Raw genomic sequence first — 24,552 nt, 5'->3', positions numbered from 1 at the left:
CACGTTCTGCATGGAGCACTGGGTGTTATGCACAAACAATGAATCATGGAACACTATATCTAAAACTAATGATGTAATGTATGGGGATTAACATAACAATAAAAAAATAAAAAAATAAAAAAATAAAAAACAATTACCAAAACAGCTACTTGGTGGGGGAGTGTGAGGAAAAGAAGGGGATTAGAATAACTCTAGAGTTTCCAGGTAAGCTGGGTACTTAGACAAATGGAGATGCCACAGAGAGATTAGAAAGGACAGGAAAAGAAGGGATTGGTGAGGTTTGGAGATAAGTATTATCACCTTAAACACTCAAGCATTTATCTGCCCCTTAGGCATGCACATAAGCCTTACACCAATGAAGAGTTTACCTGAAGATAAAGCTAGTCAGTTCCTGGTTCGCCTCAGACAAGGTATATTGCACTAAGACCTTTGTGAGGTGTGTACTTAAGCCAAACTGGCTTCATCAAATGTTGGTGCCTAATATTTGTTTATCAAACAGTTGCTGCATTCCTGATAAATAATATCCTGAGATGTTATTTATCTTGTTCATCTTCTCTTTTAATATTTGGGATATCAGTCATCTGTGCTAAAATCTCAACCAGCTCTGGAGCTTTACAAAATTTCCCTTCTCAATTTCCTCATAAACATACCTGCTGCCACTTAATATATTTAGGAGTTGACAGTAATTCCTATCCAGCTTTTCACATCTCAGCTGCAGAGTATTTTCTGCACCCTGAAATTTAATGCTGCTGTGAGAGAGCAAGTACCAATTACTTTTTTTTTATTGTTATGTTAATCCCCATACATTACATCATTAGTTTTAGATATAGTGTTCCATGATTCATTGTTTGTGCATAACACCCAGTGCTCCATGCAGAACGTGCCCTCCCCAATACCCATCACCAGGCTAACCCATCCCCCCACCCCCCTCCCCTCTAGAACCCTCAGTTTGTTTTTCAGAGTCCATCGTCTCTCGTGGTTCTTCTCCCCCTCCAATTTCCCCCCCTTCATTCTTCCCCTCCTGCTACATTCTTCTTCTTCTTTTTTTCTTTCTTAACATATATTGCATTATTTGTTTCAGAGGTACAGATCTGAGATTCAACAGTCTTGCACAGTTCACAGCGCCAATTACTTTAAAACAAAGACTAAAAGACAGAACAACCTGCAACAGATGCATTAGATTTCAAGATAACACAAGTGTGGAGTTCAGGTATTTGCTTATAAAAATAAAACCATTAACCTACAAGCACAATTAAAATAACTAGGTTCCTAACTCACTTAGAATTACCAATTAGGACAAACTTCATATAAATGATATATCTCTATTAAATACACTGAAATGTAATTAATTCAAACCAATTGGAATAGAAATGCCTAATGTGTCAACTGCAGAAACTAGATGTTTGTCTTGTTTTAGGTCTTTCAAGTTCTAACTTCTTTTGTTTTTTAACAACCTCAGCACTGTCAGACACTGACTCAAACTTCACCCACAAAGCATCGCAGAAACTAATGCCCAAGGAGGGCAAATATCATGAGAAGCAGACTATCATGTTTCCTCTGGCTAGTATACATGTTGGGCATGTTCACTGGTATTCCATTTTACCCAAAATACAGTTCCCCATTTAATTTTGGAGGGTTCTTTCCTTTGACTAACCAGATCAGGGAAATTGATTTCTCTAATTATTACTTCTTCTCATTGTTACTTTTCTCTAACCTTTTAATCATTTTTTAAGTGGCCATCTATCGGGGTGCCTGGGTGGCTCAGTCAGTTAAGCATTTGCCTTGAGCTCAGGTCATGATCTCAGGGTCCTGGGATCGAGCCCTGCATCAGGTTCCCTGCTCAGTGGTGAGTCTGCTTCTCCCTTCTCACCTACCCCCCTCTCCCGCCCTTCTGCTCCCTTGCTTGCTCACTCTAAAATAAATAAATAAATAAATCTTAAAAAAAATAAAAAACAAATGGCCATCCATCATTTAATTTCAGTGATGCACCTTTTCATATATCTCCCCTGACTGCCTTCAGTCTCAAGACTCACTTTTATAAAATAGCCCATTTTTAAACAACAAATTTAATGTATTCTATTCTATACAAGCATTCATTTTGAAAACTTTATTTTAATAGTTTATAAAATGCAAATAAAGTTAGACCACATTAATAAATACCTCTTACCCTATATACTGGCACAATGCTCTCCCTCTTTGCCCCAACTTGGTTTTCCCACCCAACTGAGGACATGAGGGGAGAGGTCCCTGCCAGGAAAATCATTTCAAGAAGTAATCTCAAAGTCTCATGCACTCAAAATACATGTAGCTACCAGAGGATTAAGGAAAGTGTGACTGACAATGATGTAGAATATAAACACGTATCATACGAGGCTCCCCTATACCGTGCTGGAGGTCTCGCTCTTAGATCTGGCTAGAGGTGCTGACGTGGGCACCACACTTTGCAGGGCCCACATATTATAAATACATGACCACAGAAATATGTTAAAGACACATGGGGTCATCTGTCACTTGGAACTGAGCGCTCAAGCCTGGCAGAGTCCAATCCCAAACATTAATTCTTATAACTAACACCATTCAGGAAAAAAAAAAAAAAAAGGAACTGCATCCAAATGCCATAAAAGTTTATGGGTTGTGCTGCTGCCTATATTGGAATATAAAAATGCTTAGGTTAAGAAAAAAATCAAATTAATTAAACTTTAATTTGTTTTAACTTTGTTAAATACATCCTCTGAGATCACACAAATGTAATAGATTCTTCTTTAACAAAATATTATTTCTCAGCAGTGCCAAGTGTTTGTTTTCTTGCTTCTTTTTTGGCTATTGCAATTGGTGACTCTGAATACTCAGTGTGGTATTCTTAACAATTACAAGGTGGGGGGGAAGATGGCAGAGGAGTAGGGGATCCTATTTCAACTGGTCCCCAGAATTGAGCTGGATATCTACCAGACCACTCTGAACACCCACGAAACCAGCCTGAGATGTAAGAAGATCTGGATCTCTACAAGCAGAATATCGCAGGTGGTTGGTTTTGAGGTACGAAGCGGGGAGCTGTGATTCCGTGGACAGATATCGGAGGATAAATGGCAGCGGGAGGGCGCCTGGCCGTGGGGATCCTACAATGCCGGTGAGCAACAGCCTCGCGTGCTGTGGATAGGGCACAGACTCGCAGACCGGTAGCGGTGGGGAAAGGACTTTAGGGCAGCCCCCAGGGCGGAAACCCGGAGGGGGGGTCACGCCTGCGAACTGCAGCCCCCGGGACGGAAACCCTGAGTGGCGGGGTCGCATGGGCAACCTGGGAGCGGCTGGCAGTTTTAGAAGCACAAAGGGCAGAGACGTGCCCCCACCTGGAGGCAGGACTGGGAGCGCTGCGGAGGGGCGCACAACCCAGGACACTGCAGTTTATAGCAGCACGGACAGAAACAGAGACGGTGTGGCCTGGAGAGCTCACTGAAGAACAGACTGAGGTCTCTCTGCTCTGAGGCAGAGGGTTGGAAACGGTCTCTTCTGCTCTGACTCATGGAAGAGACGCGGAAAGCCGCCAGAGAACAAAAGCCCCAAAAACTGATTCCCGCTGAGCCCATCTCCCGCCACAGGGGGGGCAGGGCAACTCCGCCCAAACAGGGTTGCCTGAGTAACAGCGCAGCAGGCCCCTCCCCCAGAAGACAGGCTGGGAAAACAAGAAGCCAGCAACCCTAAGGTCCCAAGAAAACAGGTGCATCTTGTTTGGGTTCTGGTCAATAATTTGGACTCTATACATTCCCTCAAACACCCATCAACAGAATGACTAGGAGGAGGAGCCCCCAAAACAGAAAAGACTCAGAGATTATGACTTATGCCGCAGATTTACAAATGGATGCAGATATAACCAAGATGTCGGAGATGGAATTCAGGCTAGCAATTGTGAAGACAATGGCTAGAATGGAGAAATCAATTAATGGCAACATAGAGTCTCTAAGGGCAGAAATGAAAGGTGAACTGGCAGAACTTAAAAATGCTATCAATGAGATCCAATCCAATCTAGATAATCTAACAGCTAGGGTAACTGAGGCAGAAGAGCGAAAAAGCGACCTGGAAGACAATATAATAGATAAAAAGGGAAAAGAGGAGGCCAGGGAAAAACAACTCAGAATCCATGAAAATAGAATCAGAGAAATAAGTGACACCATGAAGAATTCCAATGTCAGAATAAGTGGAATCCCGGAGGGAGTGGAGAGAGAGAGAGGACTAGAAGATGTATTTGAGCAAATCGTAGCTGAGAACTTCCCTAATCTGGGTAATGAAACAAACATTTGAGTCCTAGAGGCAGAGAGGACCCCTCCTAAGATCAAGGAAAACAGGCCAACACCCCGGCATGTAATAGTAAAATTGCACATCTTAGAACCAAGGAAACCATCTTAAGGGCAGTTGGGGGAAGAGATTCCTTACATACAGAGGGAGGAACATCAGAATAACGTCAGACCTATCCACAGAGATCTGGCAAGCCAGAAAGGCCTGGCAAGACATATTCAGGGTACTAAATGAGAAGAACATGCAGCCAAGAATACTTTATCCGGCAAGGCTTTCGTTTAGAATGGATGGAGAGAGGCAGAGCTTCCACGACCAGCAGAAACTGAAAGAATATGTGACCACTAAGCCGGCCCTGCAAGAAATATTAAGGGGGGTTCTATAAAAGAGAAAGACCCCAAGAGTGATCTACAACAGAAATTTACAGGGACAATCTATAAAAACAACGTCTTCACAGGCAACATGATGACAATTAATTCATATCTTTCAATAATCACTCTCAACGTGAATGGCCTAAACGCTCCCATAAAACGGCACAGGGTTGCAGATTGGATAAAAAGACAGGACCCATCCATATGCTGTCTACAAGAGACTCATTTTGAACTTAAAGATACATCCAGACTGAAAGTGAAGGGATGGAGATCCATCTTCCATGCCAGCGGACCTCAAAAGAAAGCTGGGGTAGCAATTCTTACATCAGACAAATTAGATTTTAAGCTAATGTCTGTAATTAGAGACACAGAAGGACACGATATCATTCTTAAAGGGTCTATCCAACAAGATCTAACAATTGTAAATATCTATGCCCCCAGCATGGGAGCAGCCATCTACATAAGCCAACTGTTAACCAAAATAAAGAGTCATATTGATAACAATACGTTAATTGTAGGAGACCTCAATACTCCACTCTCAGCAATGGACAGATCATCGAAGCAGAAAATCAACAAGGAAACAAGAGCTTTGAATGATACATTGGACCAGATGGACCTCATAGATATTTACAGAACATTCCACCCTAAAACAACAGAATACTCATTCTTCTTGAGCGCACATGGAACTTTCTCCAGAATAGACCACATACTGGGTCACAAATCAGGTCTCAACCGATGCCAAAAGATTGAGATTATTCCCTGCATATTCTCAGACCACAGTGCTTTAAAACTGGAACTCAATCAGAAGAAAAAATTTGGCAGAAATTCAAACACTTGGAAGCTAAAGACCACTCTGCTCAAGAATGTTTGGGTCAACCAGGAAATCAAAGAAGAACTTAAACAATTCATAGAAATCAATGAGAACGAAAACACATCGGTCCCAAAACCTATGGGATATTGCAAAGGCAGTCCTAAGGGGGAAATACATAGCCATCCAAGCCTCACTCAAAAAAATAGAAAAATCCCGAATTCACCAACTAACTCTACACCTTAAAGAACTAGAGAAAAAGCAACAAACGATGCCTAAGCCATGCATTAGAAGAGAAATAGTTAAGATTAGAGCAGAGATCAATGAATTAGAAACCAGAAACACAGTAGATCAGATCAATGAAACTAGAAGCTGGTTCTCTGAAAGAATTAATAAGATCGATAAACTGCTGGCCAGACTTATCCAAAAGAAAAGAGAAAGGACCCAAATTAATAAAATTATGAATGAAAGGGGAGAGATCAAGACACACCAATGAAATAGAAACAATTATTAGAAATTATTATCAACAACTATATGCCAATAAATTAAGCAAACTGGAAGAAATGGATGCCTACCTGGAAACCTATAACCTGCCAAGACTGAAACAGGAAGAAATGGACAACCTGAATAGGCCAATAACCAGTGACAAAATTGAAGCAGTGATCAAAAACCAAAAGAAAAGAGAAAGGACCCAAATTAATAAAATTATGAATGAAAGGGGAGAGATCACGACTAACACCAAGGAAATAGAAACAATTATTAGAAATTATTATCAACAACTATATGCCAATAATCTGAGCAATCTGGATGAAATGGAGGCCTTCCTGGAAACCTATAAGCTGCCAAGACTGAAACAGGAAGAAATTGACATCCTGTATAGGCCAATAACCAGTAACGAGATTGAAGCAGTGATCAAAAACCTCCCAGAAAACAAGAGTCCAGGGCCTGATGGATTCCCTGGGGAATTCTACCAAACATTCAAAGAAGTAATAATACCTATTCTACTGAAGCTGTTTCAAAAAACAGAAACAGAAGGAAAACTTCCAAACGCATTCTATGAGGCCAGCATTACCTTAATCCCCAAACCAGGCAAAGACCCCATCAAAAAGGAGAATTTCAGACTGATATCCCTGATGAATATGGATTCCAAAATCCTCAACAAAATCCTAGCTAATAGGATCCAACAATACATTAAAAGGATCATCCACCACGACCAAGTGGGATTTATCCCCGGGATGCAAGGGTGGTTCAACATTCGCAAATCAATCAATGTGATAGAACACATTAATAAGAGGAGGAGGGAGAAGAACCATATGGTCCTCTCAATTGATGCAGAAAAAGCATTTGACAAAATACAACATCCGTTCCTGATTAAAACTCTCCAGAGTATAGGGATAGAGGGAACATTCCTCAAGCTCATAAAATCCATCTATGAAAAACCCACAGCAAATATCATCCTCAGTGGGGAAAAGCTGAGAGCCTTTCCCTTAAGATCAGGAACACGTCAAGGATGCCCACTCTCGCCACTATTGTTCAACATAGTACTAGAAGTCCTAGCAACAGCAATCAGAGAACAAAAAGAAATAAAAGGTATTCAAATTGGCAAAGAAGAAGTCAAACTCTCTCTTTTTGCAGACGACATGATACTTTATGTGGAAAACCCAAAAGACTCCACCCCCAAATTACTAGAACTCATCCAGCAATTCAGTAATGTGGCAGGATACAAAATCAATGCACAGAATCAGTTGCTTTCTTATACACTAACAACACAACTGTAGAAAGAGAAATTAGAGAAACGATTCCATTTACAATAGCACCAAAAACCATAAGATACCTCATAATAAACCTAACCAAAGAGGTAAAGGATCTATACTCTAGGAACTACAGAACACTCATGAAAGAAATTGAAGAAGACACAAAAAGATGGAAAAATATTCCATGCTCATGGATCGGAAGAATGAACATTGTTAAAATGTCTATGCTACCCAGAGCAATCTATACCTTCAATGCCATCCCGATCAAAATTCCAAAGACATTTTTCAAAGTGCTGGAACAAATAATCCTAAAATTTGTATGGAATCAGAAAAGATGCCGAATCACCAAGGAACTGTTGAAAAAGAAAAACAAAGCTGGGGGCATCACGTTGCCTGATTTCAAGCTATATTACAAAGCTGTGATCACCAAGACAGCATGGTACTGGCACAAAAACAGACATATAGACCAACGGAACAGAATAGAGAACCCAGATATGGACCCTCAACTCTATGGTCAAATAATCTTCGACAAAGCAGGAAAAAACATGCAATGGGAAAAAGACAGTCTCTTCAATAAATGGTGCTGGGAAAATTGGACAGCCACATGCAGAAGAATGAAACTCGACCATTCTCTAACACCATTCACAAAGATAAACTCAAAGTGGATGAAAGACCTCAATGTGAGACAGGAATCCAACAAAATCCTAGAGGAGAACATAGGCAGTAACCTCTTTGATGTTGCCCACAGCAACTTCTTTCAAGATACATCTCCAAAAGCTAGTGAAACAAAAGCAAAAATGAACTTTTGGGACTTCATCAAGATAAAAACCTTCTGCACAGGAAAGGAAACGGTCAACAAAACAAAGAGGCAACCCACAGAATGGGAGAAGATATTTGCAAATGACACTACAGATAAAGGGCTGGTATCCAAGATCTATAAAGATCTTCTCAAACTCAACACCCCAAAAACAAATAATCAAGTCAAAAAGTGGGCAGAAGAATTGAAAAGACACTTCTCTGAAGAAGACATACAAATGGCTAACAGACACATGAAAAAATGTTCATCATCATTAGCCATCAGGGAAATCCAAATCAAAACCACATTGAGATACCACCTTACAGCAGTTAGAATGGCAAAAATGGACAGGGAAAGAAACAACAAATGTTGGAGAGGTTGTGGAGAAAGGGGAACCCTCTTACACTGTTGGTGGGAATGCAAGTTGGTACAACCACTTTGGAAAACAGTGTGGAGGTGCCTCAAAAATTTAAAAACAGAGCTACCCTATGACCCAGCAATTGCACTCCTGGGTATTTACCCCAAAGACACAGATGTAGTGAAAAGAAGGGCCATATGCACCCCAATGTTCATAGCAGCAATGTCCGCAACAGCCAAACTGTGGAAAGAGCCGAGATGCCCTTCAACAGATGAATGGATAAAGAAGATGTGGTCCATATATACAATGGAATATTACTCAGCCATCAGAAAGGATGAATACCCAACTTTTACATCAACATGGATGGGACTGGAGGAGATTATGCTAAGTGAAATAAGTCAAGCAGAGAAAGTCAATTATCATATGGTTTCACTTATTCGTGGAACATAAGGAATAGCATGGAGGACATTAGGAGAAGGAAGGGAAAAATGGCGGGGGAGAATTGGAGGGAGAGATGAACCATGAGAGACTATGGACTCTGAGAAACAAACAGGGTTCTAGAGGGGAGGGGGGAGGGGGGATTGGTTAGCCTGGTGATGGGTATTAAGGAGGGCACATACTGCATGGAGCATTGGGTGTTATACGAAAACAATGGATCATGGATCACCACATCAAAAACCAATGATGTATTGTATGGTGACTAACATAACATAATAAAACTTAAAAAAAAAAACAATTACAAGGGGGGCTGAAAAACATTTTTGTAATATTAAATAAACTATATTATTCTTAAATTTATATATATGAGGGTTAGAAATAAGCATAAGACTAATACTGATATTTTCCATTGTTTTCACATGGACTTTGAACACCAAAATTGTAAATCTTGTTATTTGTACTTAAAGTTAGTAAGTTTACTACTTCAAAAGTTAAGATTCCATCCTTATTGATACAGTTTAATTATGTATATTAATCAACTATAATGTGTATAATGCATTTTTATTTTAATAGAAAATTTGTGTATCAGACAAGAAAAAGCTTTAAAACATGAAAAAACAATTTTACTTTTTCAATCTTTCACTTTATATTATTGCTGTAAGCATATTTAAACTTTATACACATTGAATATATGCTATTTTTAACCTTTTTATTACTAGTGTTACTAGAACAAAAACTATGTGAAAATCCTGATTATAACAAAATGAGTCATTTTGCTAAAATTAAACAAAGATAAATACATTTACTAAAATAAAGGTATGCTAACTTATGAGTTATTTTAAATTCTTTGCTCATCCAAACATTGCCACCTCAAAACAAAACACCCAGACATGTCCAAAAGTAATTAAGTTCATCCACTTTTAATATTTTAATATTTTTAATGACAAATTTCTGGCATTAAAATAAGCCTTACTTTATTCCTTTTTAAAACTCTTGACATTATGGAGCTTTTTTTTTTTTTTTCTTAGTAGTGTAAAACCTGTTTTACTTAGCAGATGGCTCTTAAACTTCTAAATATTTGGACTTACATTTTACTGGTCTCAGTTGATACTGCTGCCTGGGCTCTAGGACTGTCTGGGATGGGTTCACCTGCCATGACATTGTCTGATGGAGACCTGTAGTGCTTCCTTCCAGTTCAGGACCTGGGGACACAGTATGGGACAACCTCTTAGAGCCAACATGGATACTCTGTCTGGATGCCAAAAATACAGAATTTTAGCATTGGAGGGGACTTCAGTGATCATCTAACACAAACCCTTCACTTTATGGGGGAGATCACTGACATGAAGGAAAGACACTTGACTTTCTTGAGTTTGAAACTGGTTCTTGGGAAAGAGGCAAACCTTTCCCTTCAATGCATCAACTCATATAGCAAGTGTTCCTGAAGGTATGTTTAGGTTTCTTCACAGGTTGTTTGGTTCTCTCAATACTACTAATTTAACCAAGAGCACATAGCCAACTACCTATGAAACAGAAAAAGAAGGAAGAGAGGAGAATAGCCAATAAAATAATATCTTCACGTTTTGGAAATATGACATGGTCATGCTGCTGCAAAGAAAGAATAAAAACAAAAAAACTTCCCAAGACCCTCAGTGACAGTAAGTCCATGTGCAGAGACAGAACATTAATTTAGCAGCAGCTCAGATGCTTTGTCTTTATTTCTATCTGAATGTTACAGAATTTTTTTATACAACATAGAATAAAAGGTACAACTTTGAAAGCAAATTGAGATCTTGCAGTCCAAAGCAAATCATGTTACTTATGCGTCAACCAATCTAAAAGTGTCCTTCAGAAAATTAGAAATAACATACTCTGATATTTTTTTTAATATTTGCTTGTACATTAGGTATTTATGGAATTACGGTGCAATATTATGACTTCCATCTCTTGCACTTCTGTCAAATTGACATGAATTCCTTTCCTTAAGTGATCAAAGACTGAAAGTAAATAAATGGAGAGAAAAGCAGCCAAGACCTGAATCTCAGCCTTGAATGCCACTAGTCCCAGCCTCCCACCTGCTATGGTAAGTAGTGTCTCAAGAAACCTCTGTCACAAAAACTCCACCCCTCCCTCTTATCAAGGCTCCACATTCCTTCATAATGAACAAAATTAAGCCAAAAATGCAAATACAGTAGGATCATCATGTTAAATGTCTGCTTAAAAAATAATTGTGGTCTCATTTCTCATAAGGCAAGGTCTTGATTCCTTAAAATATCTAGCTTAACCCGCTGTCCAAACCTAACTTCATGGACCTACAAACTCTAACTCTATGCCATACACCTGGTCATTATTACCTATAAACAAAGCTTCATCCCCTCATACCTTTGCCCATCTCGTTTCATTATCCCCCTAAAACCAACCCTAGTACATCAGGCAAAATCCTGAATGCTTCAGATCCCGAATGTCTGATTTTTGTTTATTTGTTTTTCCTGTAGTTTCCCCAGACTCTTTGGGCTACAAATTCCTTCTTCATCTGTAATTTCCTGGTGCTTTATACAATTCTCCCTTGCAGCATTTATGTTGAACTTTAAGTGTTTATGAATCTCCGTTCCCTGCTGGACTCTGAGTTCCTGAGGCAGAGAGGACAGTACTTTATTCATTTTTATGTGCCCAGCAACTAGTAGGGCACCTGACACATATAGACCCAATAAATGTTCATGAAATTGAATCGACTCTTCCAGGGGGCCTATTGCCTTAAAATTACACCAACGTAGACATTACTAATATAAATCTTTCTTTGAGGGCAGAAGGTTTTTGTTTTGTTTTTAGGGGAGAATGCAGAGATTGCTTGAGGGCACTGAAGGTGAGAAAAATACACAAGACATTTTATGACACTTCCTTTCAATATATGTTTCCAGTTTTAAGACCTAATTATACAATGCAGAAGAAAACATGTTTCTTTGTTTATTTCAATGTTGATGTAGCACTTGGCCAGCAGAGGGAGAAAATACAATATGAAATACAAGCATTGGTGTTTAGCTCTCTCCATTACAAATAACGTGATTCCGTACTTTTAAAAACAATTATGTCAGAATACGTGTGACTTTGACCCAAGAATATGCAAGTTATCCAAATAATCTCTACCAACTCCCCAAATTTAAAGTCTCACCCTTTTTTTTCTTTAGGGTTGGAAGAACTCAGCAGTGCATTTTAGTTGAGAGCAAGTAAGCTCTCATCTGAAATTAATGGAAAATTATGCCTTTCTGAGAGAGCTGCAATTTCCAGATGCTCATTCCTTCTCTCACTGCACACTGATGAAATCAACTGGAATATTTAGGCCCTAGATATTCTGTTGCATGGGTTCGAGGGCAGCTAGCCAAAATGTGGTGATGTAAGATGGAACTCCTTTTCCCCAACAGCAGCAGACATGCTTCTAAGATGGCCTGTCACGGGGAGGTAGGGGAAGGGGGTGACTGTTCATGCATGGTGTGTCAGAAATGCAACATGTCTCTACCCATCAACACCACATGTGTCTAAGGAAAGGTAAAATGAGGATGATTTCTCATATTAAAACCTGATCTTTTCTGTACATAATTCACCACTCTCATTAGTGCATGTCAAATAAAATTAGATCTTTAAAATAACAAGACACACGAAGTTTTCACAACCATGGCAAACACATACTGTTTAGATAATATAGTTTGTAACGAAAACAAAGCTGAGTATTCACAATAGCACCAGTCACCGATAGTTTGTGAATACAATGCACCATCCTTCTTTCGGACATAACAGAGAGCACTATATTCCCCAAATTCTATTATTATATATATTATATATACTTTGTATATTATTTATGTACATTATATAGACATATATATACACATACATACTTATTTTGGCTTGGCTACTTCTCTTCATACCTTTCCTATTCTTAAATCAACCATTTCAGTGATCATCAGCACTATCTATCCAATTATTCAAACCTTAAATTTGGACTCTATCCATAATATCTTACTTCCCTTTACTCCCACATCCAAACATCAGGAAGTCCTATTGACTCTACCATCTCCACGTTTCGAACTGTTATAGTCCTCACAAATACCACAGCCACTGATTTAGCTTCAACACCCATTCTTTTCCTCCATTAGTTCACTGCCTCATCTTACTACAGTCGTTTTCCTAGAATACTCCTCCACACTGCATTTAGAGGCTTTTTCATTTTTTAAAATTTTGACATTACAGGGGCACCTGGGTGGCTCGGTTAGTTAAGTACCTGCCTTTGGCTCAGGTCATGATGCCTGAGTTCTGGATCTAGCCTCATGTAGGGCTCCCTGCTCTGTGGGCAGTCTGCTTCTCCCTCTGCCCCGGCCTCGCTTGTGCTCTCTCTCTCAAATAAATATTAAATTTGGGGGAACCTGGGTGGCTCAGTCATTAAGCGTCTGCCTTCGGCTCACGTCATGATCCCAGGGTCCTGGGATCGAGCCCCGCATCAGGCTCCCTGCTCAGCGGGAAGCCAGCTTCTCCCTCTCCCACTCTCCCTGCTTGTGTTTCCTCTCTTGCTATCTCTCTGTCAAATAAATAAATAAAATCTTTAATAAAATAAAAAAATAAATATAAATTTTGACGTTACCAGTTCATATGTAATTATAAGAAATAATTCAAAGAGATCCTATGTACCCTGTACTCCATTTCTCCCAAAGGTAACATCCCCAATGGTTAACTCCCATAGTACAATGTCACAAACAGGATATTGGCATTGATACAGTACCTCAGTGCTCCTTAATTTTACCTTCTTATGACTGTATCGACTTCCCTTTTCCCTCCCATACCCCTAATCTGTTCTCCATTTCTCCAATTTGGGGATGACATCATATAATCCTTGGGATTATTTTTTAATCAACATAATTCCCTGGCGATTCATCCACATTGCTATGTTCCTTTTTGTCAAGTGGCATTCTGTGATACCGATGTGCCACACTGATTTAACCATTCACTATTTTTTTTTTTTTTTTTTTTTAAGATTTTATTTATTTATTTGACAGAGACAGAGCGAGAGAGGGAACACAAGCAGGGGGAGTGGGAGAGGGAGAAGCAGGCTTCCCGCTGAGCAGGGAGCCCGATGCGGGGCTCGATCCCAGGACTCTGGGATCATGACCTGAGCCGAAGGCAGACGCTTAACGACTGAGCCACCCAGGCGCCCCTAACCATTCACTATTGAAGGATATCTTGGTTATTTCCAGTTATTGGCTATTGTGAGTAAACTTGCCATAAAAATTTACGTACAAGTTTTTGTGTAAACCTAACTTTTTACGTCTCTAGAATAAATGCCTAAGGAGTGCAATTTCTGTGTCACATGGTATGTTCTTGTGTAGTTTCAAAAGAAACAACAATCTTTTCCAGAAAAGCTAAATCACATTTTATAATATCACCATCCATGTAGAGTGATAGAGTTTCTCCACATTCTTACCAGCACACAGTGTTATTTTTTATTTTAGTGATTTTGATAGATATATAGCAATAGCTCATTGTGGTTTTAATTTGCACTTCCCTAATGGCTAATGACGTTGAACATCTATTCATGAGCTTTTTTTGTCCTCTGCATTTCCTTTTCAGTGAAATGTCTCCTCATTTGCTCTGCCCTTTGATCTTTTACTGTTGAGTTTTAAGATTTCATTGCATATTCTAGATACTAGGGCTTCATTGGATAGGAGTCTTGCAAGTACATTTTCCTATTCTGTAGCTTGTGTTTTCATTCTTCCCACAGTCTTTCATAGGACCAAACTTTTAAATTTCAATGAAATCTAATTTATCCTTTTTTCATTTTATGGAATGTATTTATGCTGTGAACCCTTTCTGCCTCATCCTCGAGCAGAGACTTCCTCCTGAGTTTTCCTGTTAAGTTTAATGTTTTACATTTGGATCCATGATCCATTCTGATTAATTTTTATATATGGTGTGAGACGCAGGTCAGGGTTTGTTTTATCCTTACTGGTAGTAGTAGTAGTAGTATTGATGTCTAATAGCTCCAGCATCATTTCATGAAGATGTTACCTTTTCCCTCCATTGAAGTCCATGTTCAATTTTTATCAAAAACCAGTAGTGTTTATTTGTACGGATGTAATTGTAGGTTATCTAGTCTGTTGCACTGATCTAGGTGTCTAATCCTTAGCCAATACTACACAGCCCATTACTATAGCTATATAAAAAGCTTGGTGTTTTCTTAAAAACAATGGCCACTGATAGAAGGATAATATAGAGTTAAAGGAATGTGTAACAAGTCTAATTTTTGAAAGCATAGTAGACCCAACAATATGACTTGAGGACACTCAGACTGAAGGATGTGAATAGTTAAATTCAGATGGAGGACTGGCAGACTTGAGGATCCAACCACCAGGATAGACAGGGCTTAGGGCATGGACATCCTGTGGGCAGAATCCATGCAGCTATCATCACTTAGAATCCAGGCTTTTTCATCTAGCCCACTCATTTGAAGTAAACATAGCCCCTCTACTAGAGTGCTTTGTAACAAAGGCTGCCTTGAGCACAGGACTTTGTCTCCAACGTAAGTCCAGACAATTACCTTTCACTGGCTCTTAGTCCTGACTAGCATGATTCTCCAGCCTGTTTTTAGCTTGTAGGGTGCACCTCCAGCCACTGCCTGCCTATTTCCCATCCATCTTCTTCCCTACTTCCTTACCTCACCACATTCTGGACCAGAATCTCACTAAATATTAGCTATTGTTATCATCCACTACCTTCCTCAATACATACAAACACTTTGATCCACATACACAAATTTTATGTAAGAGACCCTTCTGTTCCCAAACACAGATTAACTCATACACTCACTTCCTGCCTGATTTCTTACTCAGAAGAAAGGGACAAATATAACCACATTCAAACATAAAAATTTCAACCTGGATTCAAGGACTAACATGATGCCCCACATAAAATAATGTTAGATGTCTAGTTACCAAGAAGGCTAGAGGAAATACTTAAGCTTTGAAGTGACAGCAGAAATTCAAGCTGGTTGAGCACAGATTGGCAATGACCCCCAAAGGTTTAATTCCATGTACTTGGGATTAAGACAAAAATGAGATTAATATTTCAATTACATACACCCTATTTTTATACTTTTTGCCCTATCCTTTGCCACTAGCTACATTATTTGCTTGTCCTTTAAAATAGCTCATTTAAATTTATTCATAAAGTAAATCTTATATCACTCCCATCAATGAAATTCCTTTGGTTTCTCATGAGTGCCTAACCATTCACATTACAAATGTTCATTGCTGTAGGACTTAAAATTATCTTCCAGAACAGCAGGTGTTACCAGATTGAAATTAGTATGTATAACACACAGTGATCTGCCTCTACTTTACAACCAGCTAACTGACTGACAGACTAAATACTGGGAGTTTTATCTATATTCTGTATCATTTGTACTACCATGTTGCCTTGCCATGCAAAAATACTTTCTGCAACTTGAAGTAACTCATTTTGTAGGCTCAAGTGTAGAAAAAAACATATTGCCACAATTTCTGGGGTCAGTCTTTGTAGTTCTTGGATAGATCCCTCATAGAATGGTCACAGTAGCCACAGAATACAGTATTAATGTCTTTTTATGGGCTGCGCTAAAGACTGAGTTTGCCACATAATGTTGATTTCACTTAATTTAGAATATTACCATGATTTATGTTTCTGTAATACAGTGTTTATCTTGCTTCTAGATTTTAATATGAATGGCAGGGTGGAAGGAGACAGAAAAGGAAAGCAGCAAAGAACCAGGGCAATATTGTATGAGAACAGTGAAATTTAATGTAAGTGTACTTTTACTGTGGCTGAATCAGTGTGAGGCTGGCTGTGATAGTGAATAGGATAGTGAACAGACTGTTTTAAGGAATAAAAGAAGGTGGGGTGGGGGGACAGGTACAGAGAGAGAAGAGTAGTGATTTAAATGGAAACTGGATAGGGACATGTCTCAGACCTTGCAAGGCATTATAGGGTATGTTAGAGATTTTGGTCACTGTTCTCAGGACAAGAGAATTAGATCAGCCTCTAAGCAGAAAATTTAATTGCAGTACTGCTTGGAGATAACCCAGTCATTGTCAAATCAGATTCTAATGACTGATTCTACCTGTTAATATTGATCAGCCATAAAAAAACCCCTTCAAAATAGTGATATTCTGCCTATGTTAGTAATTGAGGTTTTATTGTGTATGTTTATTTTTGAGCTCTTGAATGTACATTTAAATTGAAGTTGAGAAAATGTTTCATTTATTTATTTTTTAAAGGAACAGTTGAAATGTTCCACAGGATAGATGGATTTTTGTTTTGAGATTTTATTTATTTATTTGAGAGAGAGAGAGAGCGCATGTTTAAGCAGGGAGAGGAGCAGAGAGGGAGAGAATCTCAAGCAGACTCCCCATTAAGCATGGAGCCCAATGGGGGGCTCGATCATATGACCCTGAGGATCATGACCTGAGTGGAAACCCAAAGTCTGATGCTTAACTGACTGAGCCACCCAGATGCCCCGAGAAAAGCTTTTAAAGAAATATTATGAGTGACTTATATTTTGGACCAGCTTGTGTTCATGGACACACTTTGAGATAAACAATAGACTATATTTGAAGACCCAGCTGGTCAGAAGATCCCTGTTTAGCCCTAGTATTCTTGAACTTTATTCCTAACTCCTGCGCTAGAGAAAGAAAGTATTCATTTAGCTATATGGTGTTTCACAATAGGACAATTAGGTTTAAACTTTTGACTGAAATGATCTTGATATGAAGCTAATGTTCAGCAAGGAAGCATTTTTCTCTCAATAACTCTACTTCGTTACAGTATTTCCCACTCCCAGTGCTTGATACATCTGTGAATCCTTTGATCCCATTGTCCTTTCAGTCCAGTGTATCATGCAACTTTGAGAAGTTAGCTATCTACAATGTTTTAAGTGCATTAGTCCATGGTACTCATCAGCAACTTTTCAGAAGCCTAATGTAGATTCAGTATTTCAAAATCCTACAAGTACTGCTCTCCCTTCAGCTAACACCAGGTAGATTTTTGATAAGTGAGTAGCAGACATTTGGGGAGGACAATAATCAGGTAAGAGAAGTACACCAAACGTTGCTGTCCCAACCCCTCAGAAAGAAGAGCTAAAATTCAACTCCATCTAAGTCCAAGTCTCCAAGGGAATGTCCTTAAAAATTCTGCCTTGTCTATTTTTCTGTTTCCAGTGACAGTAATACTTTTTTATAACTTGCTATTTCATCCCAGATTATATTTGAGCAGAACTAGAATCAGCATAAAGAGATAACACAGGTGAAAAGGCAGCACATCTTTCTGCTTTCCTTTTGTATATGTAGCATGGAGGTCCTCTTTAGCCCTTTCTCCAATCTGAGAAAAATGTAGCTCACAGACATTTGAAAGGTTAGGAATTTAATGGACAAGAGATAAATATATTCTGTAGCTCCTGTGACTGGATATTCCCCTATGGGTGATCTCATAAGTCTATAGGTTGATGACAAATGCTGCGAAGTAGGAAATCAAGCCTGCCTACAGTAGCTGTTCACACTTTTCATTAAGGAGAGGGTTACCCCCAGTTTCTCTTGGATCAATGTGTACCCCTCACCACCACAGTACCTGAATAATGTAAGTGAGCCCTGAAAAAAAGCAGTAAGATTCAAAGGAGTTGGGTCAGGTTTATGCAGAGAAAAATGCACCTCAAACCACACTAACACTTAAAGTATGAAAAATTCTTGGTAGATATGATAGTGTATAATATGTACCTTCCATCATCAGAAGTTCATGTTCATGCATTCATATATCTCCTCTCAACATACACCTAAGTCTATCATCTCACTTGATTCTTAAAAATTTTTAAGGTCCCTACACTTTGAAAAGCCTGAATCATAAAAGAAGAAGAGTCTGATGAGAAGTTAAAATTCCCTAAGAATCAGTGCCCCTTATCTAACTTCACAGGGGACTGAAAGCCTGTAACTGATTTTCAAATCTGCTTGAGGGACATGGCCCTGAGCGTCTGAGAATAATGCCTCACTGGAAATCTGTGGCTACTATTATAGCTCAAGAGCTAAACCTTTAAAGCCCGTAATAAAACACCTCATCTGTGGAGAAGATAAACTAAACTTGAGACCTAGCAGAACACCATTACATTCTAGGATCCGGGGGGACAACGGGTCCACTGTGCACGTTCCTGGTGCTGCTGGGGCCTTCAGAGAGTCGCTCAAATGGCTGGCTATGTCTGCGATAGCTCTCCTGAGATACTGTCTCTGAAGTGTTGCTTCTGTCTTTGGTTGGGCTCCTAGATTCTTTTCCACATTGCAGCTGCTGGGACTCGTAGGTCCAAAACTGCTTCTTGATTTACTTGTGTGGTATCTGGAGTGAGACAACTAGCGCAGCTGGATCTAGCCAAGCATTTCATTCTTACCCTGTCCATATGGCTAGCCTGGGCTTCTTCACAGAATGGCTATCCCAGAGTAGCTTCCTATCAGGGCAGCTGGTTTCCCCCAGAGTGATGGGGCCAAGTCTGGGCAGAAGCTGCCAGGTTTTTAACAAAGCCTTGGAAGTTAAAAAAAAAAAAAAAAAAAAAAGACTCAGAAGTACAAAAACATTATTTCCACTCCTTCATATTGGTCAAGTCTTCCAGATCACAGAGGAGGGGAATTAGACTCCATCTCATAATAGTGGATTTGCAAAAAATTTGTAGCATTTTAAATGTATCTCAAAAAAAAAAAAAAACACACATTCACAGTGAGAAGATATATATTTAATTCTGTTCCTCTCTTATATACTTAATCCAAGCTGCTTGAACGTTCTAGACTTCTGTTTTCCCATCTGCAAAGTGGTAAGCATGATTCCTGCCCTTCCTACTTACCAAAAATAATGCCACAATACAAAGAGTAAAAAAAATATGGCAGTGCATTAAGCTATTCAAAGAAAAATCTGTCTTTTACATAAAAAAAGAAAAGCATTAGAATTAATACTGAGTACCACCACTGAGCCTTACTTCCCTCACGTCTGAGTGAAGAATAACAGAACCAACTTTATGGTATATAGTATTTAACATGTTTAAGACAATTCCTATTACATAACACACAATAAATATTAGCAAATAGTTATTATAAGTTATTTCCACCAAGTATGAACTCATGATATACTGATGAATGACAGGACCACAACCTTAGATATACTGATGAAGACCAGACCGTATTCACTACCCTAGAGTTGTCGCTTTGGGGAAGGCAATGTGCTATAAAGCATTTTTTTTCCCTCTCTTTATTTTTCCAGTCAGTGCACAACATACTTGTTACCGAGAGCCACCAGTAGGGAGGCTCAATGTAATTAAAAGATTGATCTTCTGGAAACAATGCTTAATAATAGGCATGAAAAAGTGAGAGCAATTCTGCATTTTCAAACACTGTCCTCAAGTTAATTTAACCTGAGCTGTTTGTGAACCACCTAGAAAGTCTGGGATCAATATGTCCAGGCTGAAATCAATGTACCAGAGAGAAGAGGAGACAAACTCCAGTTGGCTAGTTCATTCAAATCAGGGGAGCCTTGGAGAAGAAACACTTAGTGGAACATCCATTTTGTATTCTCCAGATGCTACCAATTCAGATGTGCAGGGCCAATGTTTGTATTTGGCTTGTTCTCTAAAAAAAAAGCTCAACTTTTGTTCATCTATGTACATATGCGTGCTTGCAGATATACATGAAAAAACATATTTGTATATTACAAAGTCAAAAAATGAAAGTGGTTCTGATCAAGTTCTTCCTTCTTATACTTCAAAAGCTATCGTCTAAACAAACAAAAAAAAGCCAAACAGACTTTGAATAATCATCTACCAGATTTGCTTTCAAACTTTTCTCACCTAAGCATCTTTGGGACATCACATTTTCATTCCTTCATTACTACTCTTTTCATCTCTTTATTTCATTCTTTTTACCTATGCTGCTTCACCAGCTTTTCTATACATTTGATTTTCCTACAACATGGTTTCTCTTTTGCTCTATCAGTCTCTAGTGGTTGACAACTTTTCTTCAAATTATTGCTGTTTGACATTCATTGAGAACCAGGCACAAGAAAGCCCGGCATAAAATGTTACTCATTCTATTCTCTTTAGCCTCTTTATCCCAATATTATAGCTCCTTGGGTATTTGTTTCATTTTCTCTTCTCTTCCTCAGTGAAAATGTGTCCTAAAGACACAGAAAGACTTCCCCTTTTAGACTACTGATTATTACCTTTAACACCAACATCAATAAGTCAGAAGAAAAACACAGAGGTCAAAAATATTCCTGAGTAGTCATATAATTCAGTTTGCAGGAAATGTGAAAATGTTCACTTTTCTAAATCATTCAAGCCCATAATAACCTATACAGAAATCAAGCAAAAAATACCTAACACACAGGTTTCAGTGATTTTTGCTAGGTCATCCAAATTGTGTGAAAATAGTGTTGTATGTAATATTTCAGTTTTGAAAACAACACAATTTGTTTCTTGAGCATTTTTTTTTTTGATTGTGGGGGTAGAAGTGAATTTATTTCATGCTCATTTTGTATTCAGATACATTTTAGCAAAGTATAAGCATTTATTTTTCATGTGGGATATAGAATGCACGTATCTTGTCTATCAAATAAATTATTTACACGAAAATTTATATATGTCATCCTAACTTCCAACCAGCTAAGAAATGTATGAGGAATCTAAGAGCCAAGCTTAGAGGTTGGCACCAGAGAGCAACCTCAGAGAACGATCTCACAGAAGCTCATCAGCTGGGACCACAGAAACAAAGAATGTCATGAGAAAAAAAGTTAAATTCCACTTCTCTGATTTATGTATTAGAAAATGTAAAAAGTGTTTCTACTATTACATTTTTCATTAATAATAAAAAGTAGAAGAGAAAATCATCTCGGGACAGAACAAACTCTCTTTAGAAGAACGAAATGTATTGAGGGATTAGAGAATTTCACACCAGTAATTTAGCCACTGAGAATATTAAAATTAGTATTTATTAAATAGATACTTCTCTGAACCTAACAGACCATATGAGAAACATGAGGTACACACTCTAAGTTTCCCAAAATGAGTATTAGCCAATAAACAAAAAAAAGTCTAACATGGGCTAAAGGGTTCTAAGTTGGCATTTTCTACTAACTTTCACTTTGTCCCTGTAGAAAACCCTAAAAAGCTTATCAGCTTATTACAAAAAATGGTAAGACTGAAGTCGAATGAGTAATTTATATATTCAAAAATGTATTTTAAAAGTCTATTTTGGGGGCACCTGTGGCTCAGTTGGCTAAGCCTTTGACTTTGGGTTAGGTCATGATCTCAGGATCCTTTGATGAGCTCTGCCTTGCCTTCGGGCTCCACACTCAGCGGGAAGTCAGCTTGTCCTTCTCCCTCTGCCCCTCCCCCCACTCATGCTCACTCGCTCTCAAATAAAATCTTTTTTTTAAAAAAGTATATTTTTTAAGTCTATTTTCTCAGTAATGCTTTACTTTTGTAGAACCCATTGCAGCTTATTGCATTTGAAACTGAATATTTCATTTGATGTATTTGACATCTATAAAAACTCTTTAAACTTGTCAGGGAAATTATTATTTGCTGCCCATTTCCTAGTGAGGGAATTGGGGCTTAGAGAGTGGATTCATCCAGTCAGCCAGCTACCAAAAGGCAGAGCCAGTGCCACAGCTTAGGACTTCTACTTTTAGACATACACTTCTTTCTGTCACAACAATATGGATTTCACAAGTCCCTCTTATGAATAACTATTTTTTGTGTTTCATCTTAAGATTTTGTTTCATTGCAGACTAGACCTGCTGTGAACTATTTGACTCGATTCCTTAGCTGGCTTAGAACTATCTGCACTAGATTAGATAGAGAAATCTCTTGTCATTTTAAATAATACATTGTTCACTATATTTTATTTCTGAATCATCAGTGCATGGTTTCTTTTCAGTAATCTTTTTTTCATCTCATAATATTACTGATTTAAATTTTCCAGTACCTAAAATGCCACCCATTCTAGTAAAATATCCAAATTTTTTAAAAATGAAAATAATTCATGAAACTAATCTTCAGTGAAATCAGGGTTTCATAGTTACATCACTTGTTCACTTTATACTGTTCCAATTCATGTTGATTATATTAACTTTCTAGGTGTTCATGTTTTCTTTTGTACCAGAATAACCATGCACTTGAATATATATATATATATATATATATATTCGGTCTGTAGTCTTTGAACACTCAGAGGTATGTTCAATATACTTAAAATCCCTCTCAGGATTGTAACATGGTAAAAATATCCTTGTATTCCTGCTTTTATTCAAAATGATTCTATATTCTCACATAGGGCATCTCAATTGCTCTCCCAATTTAGCTGGGTGACAAATATGATGGAGATGAGGAAGATCATTTTATTCCCTTGTACTCAAAACATGACAAAAGTTTTGAGCAATACAACATGGGTTTAAAGGCATGTTAAGGAATGTTATTTCACACACCTTCTTCCAACTCACCAGTAAAAGTATGACTTTGCATTGTGCTCGTTGTTATAATCAAAAAACAAATCTAATGAAATGAACGTGTGCCTAATCATGGAAGCCATCAATTTGAAACCATGACATTATTGGGCATTCACAATGATTCTGTCTTTTGCTTTTAGGGCTTTCTTCTTTGGGAAGTAGGACTTCCAGGCTGTCAGAATTAGAGTTCCTGTATTCTCCATGATAATTAGCACACCCAAGTCTTGTATTAATCACTTGGCTTTCAGTTGTGACAGGGACTGGCAGAATGGAGACCTCTGAGTTGTTAGCTAGTAGGTTCAGATTAAATCTTTGCATCATCCGTAAGTGGAAGTCCAATTTATCTAAAAGTTCCTATTAGATACATCCTTAACTTCCCTAGCTTTCTCACGAGAACTCGCTCCTTTTCCTTACTCTGCCCATGATATTCCAACCAAACCATTATTTTAAGGTGCCATAAAACTTTGTTATGAGTAAATCAAGAATGTTGAGGTGTCTATTTCATCAAGTAAGTATGACCCAGGTTTCAAGTGTTACTAGTGTTTTCCTGCTCCTCTCTGTTCTTTCACACATCATATTTCCACTTGGGTTACAGACCTCCTTAGTAGCCTATTTCCTCCTCACTTCCATCCTGAAATACTAAGTCGAGTGACAGCACTTAGCTTGACTCTGGAGAATTCAACAGTTTTTTTTTATTTGGGTCTCTTGATTCTTTGTCTGCGTTGCCCATCGGAATGACTAACGTTCATTTTGTTCAAGACAACATAGGTGAATCACTGTCTGTGATCTGACAAGTACAGGGAAAAAAGTTACCTAGGAGTTGCCCATCACTTTGTCTCACTCTTGAGAGTGCTTTGTCTCACCAGCATTAGTACAACACTTTGTACTTTTAAAGAGATTACAAATACATTATGCCATTTGATCCTCACAAAAACCCTCTGAGATAGGCTGGAGACTTTAAAGACAAAGAAATCGGCTCAAAGAGATTTTCTAACAAAGCTTGTTAGTTAGTGGCAAAATTAGATCTCTTGACGCTTAGCCTGTGCTCTTTCTGCCACACGGAAGGCTCAGCTGGACGAGTCAAAAGGAAAATTTTCTAAGGCCTGCAATACATCACTTTTAAGAGTTTATTGCTTTCTTATTATTTAAGATTTAAAAAAAAAAAACTGTTCACTTCAGATAAATTGGACAAATCT

This window comes from Phoca vitulina, unplaced genomic scaffold (assembly GCF_004348235.1).
Source record: "Phoca vitulina isolate PV1807 unplaced genomic scaffold, GSC_HSeal_1.0 scaffold12, whole genome shotgun sequence".
NCBI classification, from domain to species: domain Eukaryota; kingdom Metazoa; phylum Chordata; class Mammalia; order Carnivora; family Phocidae; genus Phoca; species Phoca vitulina.
Note: the sequence above shows the minus strand (reverse complement) of the source record.